The sequence below is a fragment of the Mustelus asterias genome, chromosome 24 (genome assembly GCF_964213995.1).
Source record: "Mustelus asterias chromosome 24, sMusAst1.hap1.1, whole genome shotgun sequence".
In the NCBI taxonomy this organism is placed as follows: Eukaryota; Metazoa; Chordata; class Chondrichthyes; order Carcharhiniformes; family Triakidae; genus Mustelus; species Mustelus asterias.
This window is the reverse complement of record NC_135824.1, coordinates 33955695-33969396: the sequence shown is the minus strand read 5'-3', so window position 1 is coordinate 33969396 and position 13702 is coordinate 33955695. Positions and strand designations below refer to the sequence as shown.

The following is a 13702-nucleotide window of genomic DNA, read 5'->3' as shown; positions in this document are numbered from 1 at the left end:
TGCACCGATTCTCCGACAGAGCATCTTACCCACACCCAGCCCTATCTCCATAACCCTATGAATTTAATCCTCCTAATCTACACATCTTGGAATACAAAGGGGCAATTTAGCTTGGCCAATCCACCTAACCTGCACATCTTTGGACTGTGGGAAGAAACGGAGCACTCGGAGGAAACCCACACAGACATGGGGAGAATGTGCAGACTCCACACAGACAGTGACCCAAGCCGAGAATCAAACCCAGGTCTCTGGCGCTGTGAGGCAGCAGTGCTAACCACTGTGTCACCGTGCCACCCTTGTTATGTTCCTTTCTCTTTTACCAGGGTTGGTAATTAGTCTTTGGATGGTCTTACAGGCACTTTGTCCAGAAATACAGGGAGGGATTCCATTGTTCCTGAGAGAAAGCTCCTGCAACTATTCCTATCAATGATTGGGCTGTGTCCTTTTTAAAAACATATAAAACTAAGGTTTTTAAAAAATATTTCCTATATTTCCATGTATAATTCCAGGGTTTTTGGCTCCATCATTGTAATATCTCATTTTCAAGTTCAGACTAGTCACAACTCCTTGATGACTTGCTTGGGTGCACATCAGCATCTCTTTTCTCATCCCCTTAGGGATGATGACTTTAGTCCATTCGTACAAGATGCCATCTTGGGTGATCACTTCACCCTGCCTGCCCAAGGCTCTCTTACAATAACAGGTGGTTTCAGGCCAACCTTTCATCATGACTTTCTGTAACACTGAAAAGCTGCATCTCACTGTGCTTGGTCTGAGGAAGATGCTTGCCTGTATATTCATTGTGTCTGCTGGCTCAATGACTTCCAGAGTGTGTTGTGCTGTTGCTTCACGTTGAATCTGGAAGTTTTATAACTCTGTACGCCCACCATCAACCTTTTTCAAAAGGATGGTGGCTCTCGCCATCCTGTCGGTGATGTACGTCTGCTGCCCTTGCTTGTATTTCACCTCCAAGTGGTACCTCTGCAAATGAAGTAACAGATGCTTTGGGGCAGATTGGAGCGGACTGACAAAGATGCTTTGAACTGGCTTGTGGTCAGACTCTCCTGTCACTTTATCTCTCCCAAACAGGTACTGATTAAATGCTCACAAGGTAATTAGAGAATCCCTACACTACAGAAGGAGGCCATTCAGTCCATTACGTCAGCACCAACTCTCCAATAGAGCATCTTACCCAAACCCTATCCCTGTAACCCCATGTATTTACTCTGCCAATCCCCCAACCTACACATCCACGGACACTAAGGGGTAATTTAGCATGGTCAATCCACCTAACCTGCACACCTTTGGACTGTGGGAGGAAACCGGAGCACCCGGAGGAAACCCAGACAGACACGGGGAGAATGTCCACACAGACAGTCACCCGAGGCCAGAATTGATTCCGGGTCCCTGGTGCTGTGAGGTAGCAGGGCTAGCCACTATGCCACTACGCCGCCAGAGACCTTTTCACAATTTGGGCATAACAATGTCCAGATTGCACGAACACTCTGGATACAAACACGACTGGCTGCCCTTGCTGCGTGGGAGTTGCTCCAAGTTCTGTCCGGCTGGCATCGCACTGCAGGGTGACTTCATAGTTAACATCGGAGCAGCTCAGAACTGCTGTTCTCATCGCTCGTTATTCGATGAGAGTGAAAGCTGCTTCTTCATAGATCAATGAATGCCGACAGTACAGAATAAGGCCATTCAGCCCATTGAGTCTTTTTTTAATTCATTCCTGGGACATGGGCATCGCTGGCTGGGCCAGCATTTATTGCCCATCCCTAGTTGCCCTTGGAGGGCAGTTAAGAGTCAACCACATTGCTGTGGCTCTGGAGTCACATGTAGGCCAGAGCAGGTAAGGACAGCAGATTTCCTTCCCTAAAGGACATTAGTGAACCAGGTGGGTTCTTCTGATGAGCGACAGCGGTTTCATGGTTATCAGTAGATTCTTAATTCCAGATATCTTTTATTTAATTTAAATTTCACCATCTGCCGTGGCGGGATTCGAACCCGGGTCCCCCAGAACATTAGCTGAGTTTCTGGATTAATTTTTTAAAAATACTTTTCCAATTCAATCAAATCAAGTCCAATTCAGAGTCTCAACAAGTTGAGACATTTCCGATCCAGGCTGGCAAGACAGGGCAAGCGACCACTTACCCTGTCCTGGGCCTGATCTACATGAGCCAAGCTGATTGGAGGAGGGAAAGCAATTCCTCCTCTAAGACTTGATCTCATTTGCATCTTAGCCAAAAGGCCGAGATACCGCTTTTAAAAAATTGCTTCATATGAAACATATGAAGCTTCAATGTAACCTAATGACCTCAACCAAGTGCAGCATCCAATCCATACTACACTTGATCTTAGCCAAAAGGCCGAGAAGTTTCTAGATTAATAATCTAGCAATAATACCGCTAGGCCATCACCTCCCTGCACCGACCACAATCCCAACCAGGCCCTATTCCCATAACAACTCATATTTACCTGGCCAATCCCCCGAAACTAGGGTTAAGTTAGCATGGCCAATTAATCTAACCAGCACATCTTTGGACTGTGGGAGGAAACCGGAGCACCCGGAGGAAACCCACGGGGAATGACAACAGATGTCACATGATGCTAAGGTCACATGACAATGGCAAGCCGCGGTACACAAGATGCACCATGCACAAAGACAAAGGCATTTTTTTAAACAATCTGATCATTATCACGTTGCTGTTTGTGTTTTTCCATTCGTTCATGGGCTGTGGGTGTCGCTGGCTGGGTCAGCATTTATAGCCCATCCCTAATTGCCCTTGAGAAGTGGTGGTGAGCCACTTTCTTGAACCGCTGCAGTCCACGTGGTGTAGGTGCACCCACAGTGCTATTAGGGAGGGAATTTCAGGACTTTGACTCAGTGACAGTGAAGGAACAGCGATATATTTCCAAGTCAAGATGGTGAATGGCTTGGAGGAGAACTTCCAGGTGGTGGTGTTCCCAGGTATCCGCTGCTTTTCTTTTCAAAGTTTTTTTATTTGTCACAAGTAAGACTTACATTAACGCTGCAATGAAGTTACTGTGACATTCCCCTAGTCGCCACACTCTGGCGCCTGTTCATGTCAATGCATCTAACCAGCATGTCTTTTGGGCTGTGGGAGGAAACTGGAGCACCCGGAGGAAACCCACGCAGACACAGGGAGAACGTGCAATCTCCACACAGACAGTCACCCGAGGCCGGAATCGAACCCGGGTCCCTGACGCTGTGAGGCAGTAGTGCTAACCACTGTGCCACCGTGCTTGGAGGGGAACTTCCAGGTGGTGGTGTTCCCACCCAGGCATCTGCTGCTCTTGTCCTTCTAGATAAAAGGTAGGGATATGTTCGGCACAACTTGTGGGGCCGAAGGGCCTGTTTTGTGCTGTAGTTTTCTATGTTTCTATAGCAATGGTCATGGGTTTGGAAGGTGCTGTCAAAGGCACCTTAGTGATTTGTGTCTCCTTACCTTACGGTACATAAAGTAAGGGAAGCACAGAGGCACAGTGGTTAGCACAGAGGCACAGTGGTTAACACAGAGGCACAGTGGTTAGCACTGCTGCCTCACAGCACCAGGGACCTGGCTTCAATTCTGGCCTTGGGCGACTGTTTGTGTGGAGTCTGCATGTTCTCCCTGTGTCTTCGTGCATTTTCTTGTGTGCTCCAGTTTCCTTCCACAGTCCAAAGATGTGTGGGTTATGTTGATTGGTCATGCTAAATTGTCCACTAGTGTCAGGAGGATTAGCAGGGTAAGTCATGGGGTTATGGGAATAAGGCCTGGATGGGATTGTTGTTGGTGCAGGTTCGATGGGCCGAATGGCCTCCTCCTGCACTATAGGGATTCTATGATTCTATTCTATGATTCTATGGGTGGAATTTTATGGCCTTGCTAGACCCAAAACCAGAAATTCCCACCCGAGGTCAATGGACATTTCCACTGTCCGTCCCTCGCCCGCTCCGATTCCATGACAGGCCAGGTGATAGAATTCCGGTGCACGTTTCTCACCACAGTGGTTGCACTTCAAGAAAATAAGATTTCATTGGCTGTAAAACAACTTTGGGCAGGATTTTCCATTCCCACCCAATCGTCGTAGGGGGATGGACCAGCTGGTGGGAATTTCCAGCCCTGCAGTGGGTGAACTGGAAAATTCCACCCTCTGTAATTCCCCAAGTTTGGGAAAGCTGCAATATAAACAAATGTGTTTCTTTAAATAGAGTAAGCCAGGACAGATTTTAAGTTTGGCGTGGTGATTTATGAATATCTCAGTACAACTTGTTTTCTTTTATCTGCTGGCTTCCTGTTTCCTTAATGCACTAATTCATTGGAAGCAGGAAATTCCCCATGGTCCATTTGTGAGCAGGGAAATGCAAGATTGAGGCACCACAGTGCTGCCGCTGGAAAAGGAGTGTAAATACAGCAGGACAGTTTTATACGGACAGTTTCTATTATAAAAGAACAGAGGAGTTGAAACGATAAAGAATTGTCCAAAACCTATGACAAAAATGTGACAACATATTTCATAGATATACAACTCAAACTGATATATATCTTTAATATATTAGAAATAACAATGACCGAGACGTTCCACATTTGGCACTAGGGGCATCGTCCCACCAGCGACAATGCGTGCCAGTGTTGGGGCTGGTAACTCCAACCCAATAAATAACCAATGCTGAATTCAGAAGAAACTCCTTTACCCAGAGTGTGGTTGGAACATGGCATGGATGGATCCATGACAGATGCCATAGATGCAGTTAAGGGAAATGTTGATGAGCCCATAAGGAGAATGCAATAGAGAGATACACTGACAGGATAGATGAAGCAGGGTGGGAAGAGGCTTGTATACAGCATTCAGGCTAGCATGGATCTGTTGGGCCGAAGAAATAATAGCAAATTGGATTATTATCTAAATGGAAAGAAATTACATCATGCTGCTGTGCAGAGGGACCTGGGGGTCCTTGTGCATGAGACGCAAAAACCCAGTCTGCAGGTGCAGCAGGTGATCAAGAAGGCAAATGGGATGTTGGCCTATATCGCAAGGGGGATAGAATATAAAAGCAGAGATGTCTTGCTGCATCTGTACAGGGCATTGGTGAGGCCGCAGCTGGAATACTGTGTGCAGTATTGGTCCCCTTATTTGTGGATGGATATATTGGCCTTGGAGGGAGTACAGAGAAGGTTCACCAGGTTGATACCAGAGATGGGGGGTGTTGATTATGAGGAGAGACTGAGCAGGTTGGGTTTGTATTCGTTGGAATTTAGAAGGCTGAGGGGGGATCTTATAGAGACCTATAAGATAATGAAGGGGCTGGATAGGGTAGAGATTCTTTCCACTTAGAAAGGAAACTAGAACTAGAGGGCACAGCCTCAAAATAAAGGGGGGTCAGTTTAGGACAGAGTTGAGGAGGAACTTCTTCTCTCAGAGGGTGGTGAATCTCCGGAATTCTCTGCCCACTGAAGTGGTGGAGGCTACCTCGTTGAATATGTTTAAATCACGGATAGATGGATTCCTGATCGGTAAGGGAATTAAGGGTTATAGGGATCAGGCGGGTAAGTGGAACTGATCCACTTCAGATCAGCCATGATCTTATTGAATGGCGGGGCAGGCTCGAGGGGCTAGATGGCCTACTCCTGCTCCTATTTCTTATGTTCTTATGTTCTTATGAATGGTCTGATTCTGTGCCGCATGTTCAGTGCAATTTTCTATGCTGTAACATATTAAACCATAAAGTAAGAGTCAACAGTGTTAAAACTGGATAATCACAGCACATCAGGTCCCTGAAATTGCACATCCACACAGAGTTAAGGATTATATAAAAGAAAAGGCTCATAAGGTATCAGAAATAGTCGCAAATCGGAGGATTGAGAGGTTTTTAGAATACAGCAAAGATTGGCCAAGAAAGGGAGAACAGAATATGAATGCAATCAAGAAAAACATAAAAATAGGCTGAAAATCTTCTTTCGGTGCGTTAAAGGGAAGCATTTGGTGAAGACAAATGTGGGTCCATTACAGGCAAAGTCAGGAGAGCTTCTAATAGGGATTAGAGAAATGGCAGAAAAGCTAAATGATTACTTTGTGTCTGTCTTCACTGAGGGAGATACAGGAAATCTCCCAGATGTAGAGCTCCAAGGGACTCAGAAAAATGCAGAGTTGAAGAAAATTAGCATAAGAAGCTTGTATTGGAGAAATTAATGAGGCTGAAAGTTGGTAAGTCCCCAGGTCCTGATATTATGTATCCCATGGTGTTGAAAGAGGTTGCTACAGAGATAGTGGATACACTGGTGATCATCTTCCAAAATTCTATAGATCATGAAATGGTTCCTAAAGATTGGAAGGCAGCAAATATCTCACTATTTAATAAGGGAGGGAGAGAGAAAACAGGGAACTACAGACCTGTTAACCTTACATCAGCAGTAGGGAAAATGCTGGAATCTATTATAAAGGATTTGATAAATAGATACTTGGACAGTCATGATCTGATTGGGCACAGTCAGCGTGGATTTATGAATGGGAAACCATGGTTGTGGTTTTTTGAGGATGTTACTGACATAATTGATAGAGTGGATGGACGTTGTATATTTGGATTTTCAGAAGGTTTTCGATAAAGTCCCCCGCAGGAGGTTAACCAGCAAAATAAAAGCACATGGATTCAGGATTGTAATATTGGAATAAGTGGATCATTCTTGTGTTGCAGGCTGTGGCAATTGGGGTACTGCGAGGATCAGTACTTGGTCCCCAGCTGTTCACAATATATATTCACTGTTTGGATGTGGGTACCCAATGTAATATTTCCAAGTTCACAGTTGACACAAAGTTAGGTGGGAATGTGAGTTGTGAGGAAGATGTTAAATGGCTAAAGGAAGATTTGTACAGACTTAGTGAATGGGCAAGAACGTAGCAGGTGGAATATAATGTGGAAAAATGTGAGGTGATCCACTTTGGTAGAAGGAACAGATGTACAGAGCATTTCCTAAATTATAAGGAATTAGCAAGTGTAGAAGTACAAAGGGACCTGGGTGCCCTTGTCCATAAGTCACTGAAGGCTAACAGGCAGACGCAGCAAGCTATCAGGAAAACTAATGGAATGTTAGCCTTTATTGCAAGAGGATTTGTGTACAGGGGTAGTGAGGTCTTGCTTGAATTGTATAGAAGCTTGGTTTGGCCACACCTGCTGCACTATGTGCAGTTTTGATCCCCTTACCTCAGAAATGATATTATTGTCAGAGAGGGAGTGCAGCGAATGTTAACCATACTTGTTCCAGGGATGGCAGGACTGTCTTATAAAGAGCGATTGGGCAAACTGGGCCTGTAACATTGAGTTTCAAAGAATGAGAGATAATCTCATTGAAACGTACAAAATACTTAAAGGAATAGACAGGGTAGATGCAGGTAAGATGTGTCCCTTGGTTGGGGAGTCTAGAACCAGGGGCACAATTTCAAAGTAAGGGAGAAACCATTTAGGACTGAGATGAGGAAAAGTTTCTTTACACAGAGGGTTGTGAATCTTTGGAATTCTTCACCCCAGAGGGCTGTGGAAGCTCAGTCATTGAGTGTGTTTAAAGTAGAGATTGACAGATTTCTGATCAACAATAACATAAAGGGCTGTGGGGAGAGTGGGTGTAACAGGCATTGAAGTATCTGATCAGCTATGATCATATTAAATGGCAGAACAGGCTCGATGGGCCAAATGGCCTACTCCTGTTCCTATCCCTAGTATGAGCTAGCTTGCACTTTGACCTTGCCACAACATTACTGCCATAAATAGAGAGAGACGGTAACCTAGTGACAATAGCACCAGACTTGTAATCTAGAGGCCCAAATTAATGCTCCGGGGACATGGGTTCCAACCTCACCACAGTATCTGGTAACAGTGATCTCGGTAACAGTGATCGTGAAAAGAAAGACTTGCATTTCCATAGCCACAAGTGCCATCCATTTCACTGATGCCTACATGTGACTCCAGACTCACAGCAATGTGGTTGACTCTTAACTGCCCTCTGAAATGGCTGAGCAAGTCACTCAACTCAAGGGCAATTAGGGATGGGCAACAAATGCTGGCCTTGCCCATGACGCCCACATCTCAGGAAGGAATGTTATTAAAAATAGGTCGGAAACTATTTAGCGAATTTCAAAGAGTTCCCCAAACAAGTTACTTAACCTGTTTTAAATGAATACAGAAAACACAACTAGTTTAAAGTTTATTTATTAGTGTCACAAGTCGGCTTACATTAACACTGCAATGAAGTTAGTGTGAAAATCCCCTAGTCGCCACACTCCGGCACCTGTTCGGATACACTGAGGGAGAATTTAGCATGGCCAATTCACCTAACCAGCATGTCTTTTGGACCAATGCATCACAATTAAAATATAACAACAAATGATCACTTTTCCCAAAGATTTAGCCTATATAAATTTAATGTGACTGAATCCTACTGACCTCTGTCAAACTAAACAGTATTGCAATCCAAGGTGTCTCTCCGAGTGGAATCTAGCACAATATAGTTGATGCTGACACTGAATCTTCTGCCCAGTGAAATACTTCACCTGCATAAAGCATAATAATGTGGAAACATGTCAATAGGAAGAGGTCACTCAGCCCCTCCAGCCAGATCTGTCATTTAATGAGATGATGGCTGACCTCTGACCTGGGCCTTTGTCCCAGAAAACCTAACACCTTTGGTCCACAAAAATCTATCAATCTCAGATTTAACACTAACACTTGACCTAGCCTCAACTGCCATTTGCAGAAGGAAGTTCCAAACTTGGGTCACCCTTTGTGTGTGGAAATGTTTCCCAACGTTATTCCTCGCCTGTCGCTAGTTTTTGAGTGTGTTTGCTCGTCCTAGATTCCCCATGACAGAAAGGACAGATCAAAAGAAACTATCAGGTCTTATTTATATCTCAAAAAATGATATTTTTAGCTTTTAACCTTCCAGGAATTACAACTCCAGTTTGTGTAATCCCTCCTCAGAATTTAACATTTGGGAGTCCTGATATTATTGTGGTGAATCTATGTTGCACTCTCTCCAAACCTTCCTAAAAATGTGATCAGAACTGAACGCTGTACTCAAGGTATAGCCTAACTAGGATTTTGTCTAGCTGTGGCATAAGTTCTGTCCCCTTATAGTCATTTGGTTGTACAGAACTTGGGTATTGATGAAAAAATACATTTTGTTGAAGCTTTTCATCTTGCACTCATCAGGACAATTGCAGGATTGCCACAGGTCAGTGGAAACAATAACTTCATATTGTATAAGAGGGTGCTGATTTGTTGGCAAGTAGACTCTGATTGGTAGAGGCGTTGCCATTGAGAATGCTCCAGTTGATGGTGACTGACAGTTAACTGCCAATGGAACTGTTTCCCAATGTTATTCCTCGCCTGTTTAAATTTGAAAATTTAAACCAAGTAGCTTGACTCTGCTTGGTCAAAGCATTGCCCTGAGGAATGAGCCAGCAAATGGCTGTCCGTTATTTTTGTTGAGCTGAAACCGTCACAATGTGTGTACCTGTTCTTCCTGTCTGCCAATAACGGGACCCTGTGTATTAATAGATGTAGCTCCCAGTACATGTAAATACACCAAGAGGCTGACTGACAACCTTAAATTGTGTCAGTGTAATTCCTAGCCCACTGAGGAATATTTAGCAAACATTGCCCAATCGTGGAATCACACTTAATATTGGATGCCGTGTTTAGTGTTTTGCAAGCACGGGCTGGTTGAGTGTGGTCTGTACCTTGCCCATTGCCAACAGTAAGTGGGGCACGCTATTTGATACAATCCACCAGTCTTTGGGATGTACTTCCTACATATCCAGCATCACACTGGTTCTGAAATTCAGATAGCACATTAGTCATTTGTGTGATGGGCAGAGCATCTTTCCGGCTGACGGCAGCATCGCATTAGTGGCTAGTTTCCTGACATTGGTAGTTTTGTGATTATTAAAGTTTAAAGTTTATTTATTAGTGTCACAAGCAGGCTTACATTAACATTGTAATGAATTTACTGTGAAAATTCCCCAGTTGCCACACTCCGGTGCCCGTTCGGGTACACTGAGGGAGAATATAGCATGGCCAATGCACCTAACCAGCACGTCTTTCAGACTATGGGAGGAAACCGGAGGACCCGGAGGAAACCCACGCAGACATGGGGAGAATGTGCAAACTCCATACAGACAGTGACCCAAGCCAGGAATCGAACCCGGGTCCCTGGTGCTGTGAGGCAGCAGTGCTAACCACTGTGCCATCCCCTGATTATCCTGATGAGTGCAAGATGAAAAGCTTCGACAAAATGTCTTTTTTCGGCAATACGCAAGCTCAATCTCTTTTTTTATACTTGTAATCTCTCAATTATTCACCGTGTTTCTAGAGTTTATTATGTTTGTCTTTTAACCCCTTCTCAAACTGAATAGCTAGGATGATTTATAGTCTATGCCCTGCTTGCCAGCAATGTCTGTGTTTAAATCTCAGTATGAATTCTCATGCACATCAAACCTTTCCTACTTTTTACAGTATCTTTTTGTTAAAGGGATTGAAGGAAAGCAAAACAGAACTCTGAGTCAGATGGCAATTATCAGTAAGTCCCTTTGTTAAGCTGTCTTGTGAGGACTGGTGAGTTTTAATCTCTAATGTCTCGTGTAGAAACAACGACGAAGAAGGTCAAAGGTAACCCCCTGCCCCTCGCTATGGAATGCACTGGAGTTCCAAACAGAATAACTGGAAAACACAATCAAACTCATTAATGTCGACAAAGTTGCGGGTTAGCGCAAAGTATTAGTGAAAAAAGGTTCGAACGCATGGAGCGGCTCGGAGCAGGAACTGAAAGAGAAATGATCTGTCAGTCTGAATCCTGGACAAAACCTGCAATTATTTAGAATCAGGAAATGAAAGTAATTCTGTGGCTGCACCACGCTGATTTATCCGCCCATATCTCCCAGTATTCAAAAACGCAGCGACGGAGGAGTCTCGCTTACTTTGCAGTCGGATAAAATTAAATGACATCTTGTTTGGGTGAGGAGCATCACAGCGACCTTGTAAGTTTGACAGGAATTAAAGAAAATTCAGGCCGACCTTCAACATCACATCACTGATGGCACAATGGGATAACTGGCCACACATGCACAGAGCTCTGATTTGCCAATGTACAGTTAATCTGGCAATTAAAACAATATATATAATATATGGGAATAGTGAGCCATGTAGGATCATGAGCTATGAATAAAAGAGAATACTTTGAATTTAATGATTATTTATCCTCACACAGAATGACGATTTCCATGCTATTTAATGAGGTTTGCCTGATACAGTTAATACAGCAAAGTAGTTCATTACCACACATTAAGAGTTACAAAGGCTATTTGTGTTCAAAGATCAGCCTCTACACAGCACAGAGACTGGCTGAGTATGTTCACTCTGACTTCAAGATAAATGACCCTTGTAATATAACCATTGAACCAGGACAATAAGAGTCAAGACACCATTATACCCTGTTATATTTTAAAAGCCTAACCAAAATATTACTTATCTGTATTCAAGTGTTAAAGTTAGCTGGCTATCCAACAATAATTTATTCAGCACAGCGCCCAAATAACAGCAGTGTGCTGGATAATTATTTACACAAGATGTGAGCCACTTTGCAGCCAAGTTATTGTACATGCAGCTAAAGTAACATTTCCTCAGTATTTCTTATTAATATTTTCTAAATACAAGTAACGTGTGAAAACAATGCACACTATTTTGTTTTATTCATTCATAGGATGCGGGCCAACATTTATTGTCCATCCCTTGTTGTCCTTGAGTGGTGAGCCACTTTCTTGAATCGCTGCAGTCCATGTGGTGAAGGTACCCACAGTGCTGTTAAGAAGTGAGTTCCAGGATTTTGACCCTGTGGCAGTGAAGGAACGGTGATATATGAGGTGTGACTTGGAGGAAAACCTACTTGGAAACTACAAAGCAATGATAAATTATCAATTAAAAAAAGGATATAAACCAAAATGCTATTTGAATAAAAATCTTTTTCTTTAAGCAATGACTTCTGTAACTTCTAAAGAATCTTTCCATTCAAGTTTTGTTCTTGTTAATTTAACCCCCGGTTATATAATGAAACCAGGGCCCAGAGTGTAAAATCATTTCCACAATACTCATTAGTAGAAACCATATAACTGCTTTATAAATCTGTCCTTTCACATTATATACGCTTCCTCTTTGTGCTATTGAAGATAAATGTAGACAATAAGGGTTCCATATTTATCAAAGAATCCCTACAGTGCAGAAGGAGGCCATTCAGACCATCAAGCCTGCACCGACAACAACCTCCACCCTATCCCCGTAACGCCACGTATTTATCCTGCTAATCTCCCTGACACTAAGGGGCAATTTAGCATGGCCAATCAACCTAACCACACATCTTTAGAGTTTGGGAGGAAACTGGAGCACCCGGTGGAAACCCACGCAGACATGGGGAAACGTGCAAACTCCACACAGAGGCCGGAATTTTACCAGCACGCCTGCCCCGATGCCAGGGCTCCGAGAATGGCATTCTCCATTGGCCTCAGGCGGGATTGTACGAACCTCGGGTGGACATGCCGGTAAAATTCCTCCCAGAGAGTCACCCGAGGCCAGAATTGAACCCAGGCCCCTGGCAGAGCTAACCACTATGCCGCCCTGATCTTCAACAATTCATATCTTCCAGTTTAAAATAACCAATAATAAAATTTCCATCCTTCTTTCTAGTTATCTTACGTTCATCTCTCCTTGTAGCTTGTCAGCTTTCTGACAATGTCACCCTGGGTGGAAAAGTTTGGTGTTTGCCATATGCTGCTAGAGCTTCTTTGTCTACCATGGTGTGCCATTGTTCTGTTTCTGTTGTTGACCTAGAAGTACAGTAGACTGGTCTATACTTGCTGTCTCGCTCTACACTTGAAATAAAACTGCCCCCAGACCTGCTGGTGATGTATTTGCTGTTGCTATGGTCATCAATTCTTGGTCATGATGTGCCAAGATTTTAGAAGAGATTAAAAGTTGTTTAATCCTCTTGAAAGCATTTTGCTGCTTCCCATTCCAGCACCACTGTTGATTCTGTCTCGACAGCTGTCTCAAGGGCTCATTGACCTCTGCTAAATTTAGTACGAACTTGCCCACTTGGTTGACCATCCGGTGGAATTTTTGAAGCTCAGTGATATTCCTGGGTTGTGGAAATTCTCTGATTGCTTTTATTTTTTTGTGGATCAACTGTGATTCCATTGGCTTGGACGGTGTGACCTAGAAACCTAATGATAGCTTTGATGAACTCACATTTTTCATCAACGTTAGGCCAGTGTCCTGTAAGGCTCTCGGAGTTCCTCTGACCCTGTGATCACGCTCTTCTCTTGTGGAACCGAGTATGTGTGCACATGGCATTTAATCTCTTCCATGCTTTCCAGAGTGAGAGACATTGTTCTGTGGAAAATTTCTGGAGCAGATGCTATTCCAAAGCACAATCTATCGAAACAATAATGACTAAATAGGGTTATAAATGTGGCAGCAATCTGGATTCTTTGTCCAGGGACAATGTCCAAAATCCACTGTTCATATCCAACTTGGTAAATAGAGTGAGTTCTCTTGGCTAGTTTGGCACAGCTCCCATCCGCTGAACTAGCTTCTCCCCTTCCACTGATTTGTTTAGTTGAGTTAAATCCACGTACATTCTTAGACAGCAATTTG

At 43.6% G+C, this 13702-nt stretch overlaps 1 pseudogene; it reads right to left on the bottom strand.

Moving 5' to 3' along the window:
* Positions 1-2179: 2179 nt before the first annotated feature.
* On the bottom strand, positions 2180-2384 carry LOC144511575 (U2 spliceosomal RNA; annotated as a pseudogene).
* Between the last annotated feature and the right edge of the window lie 11318 nt (positions 2385-13702).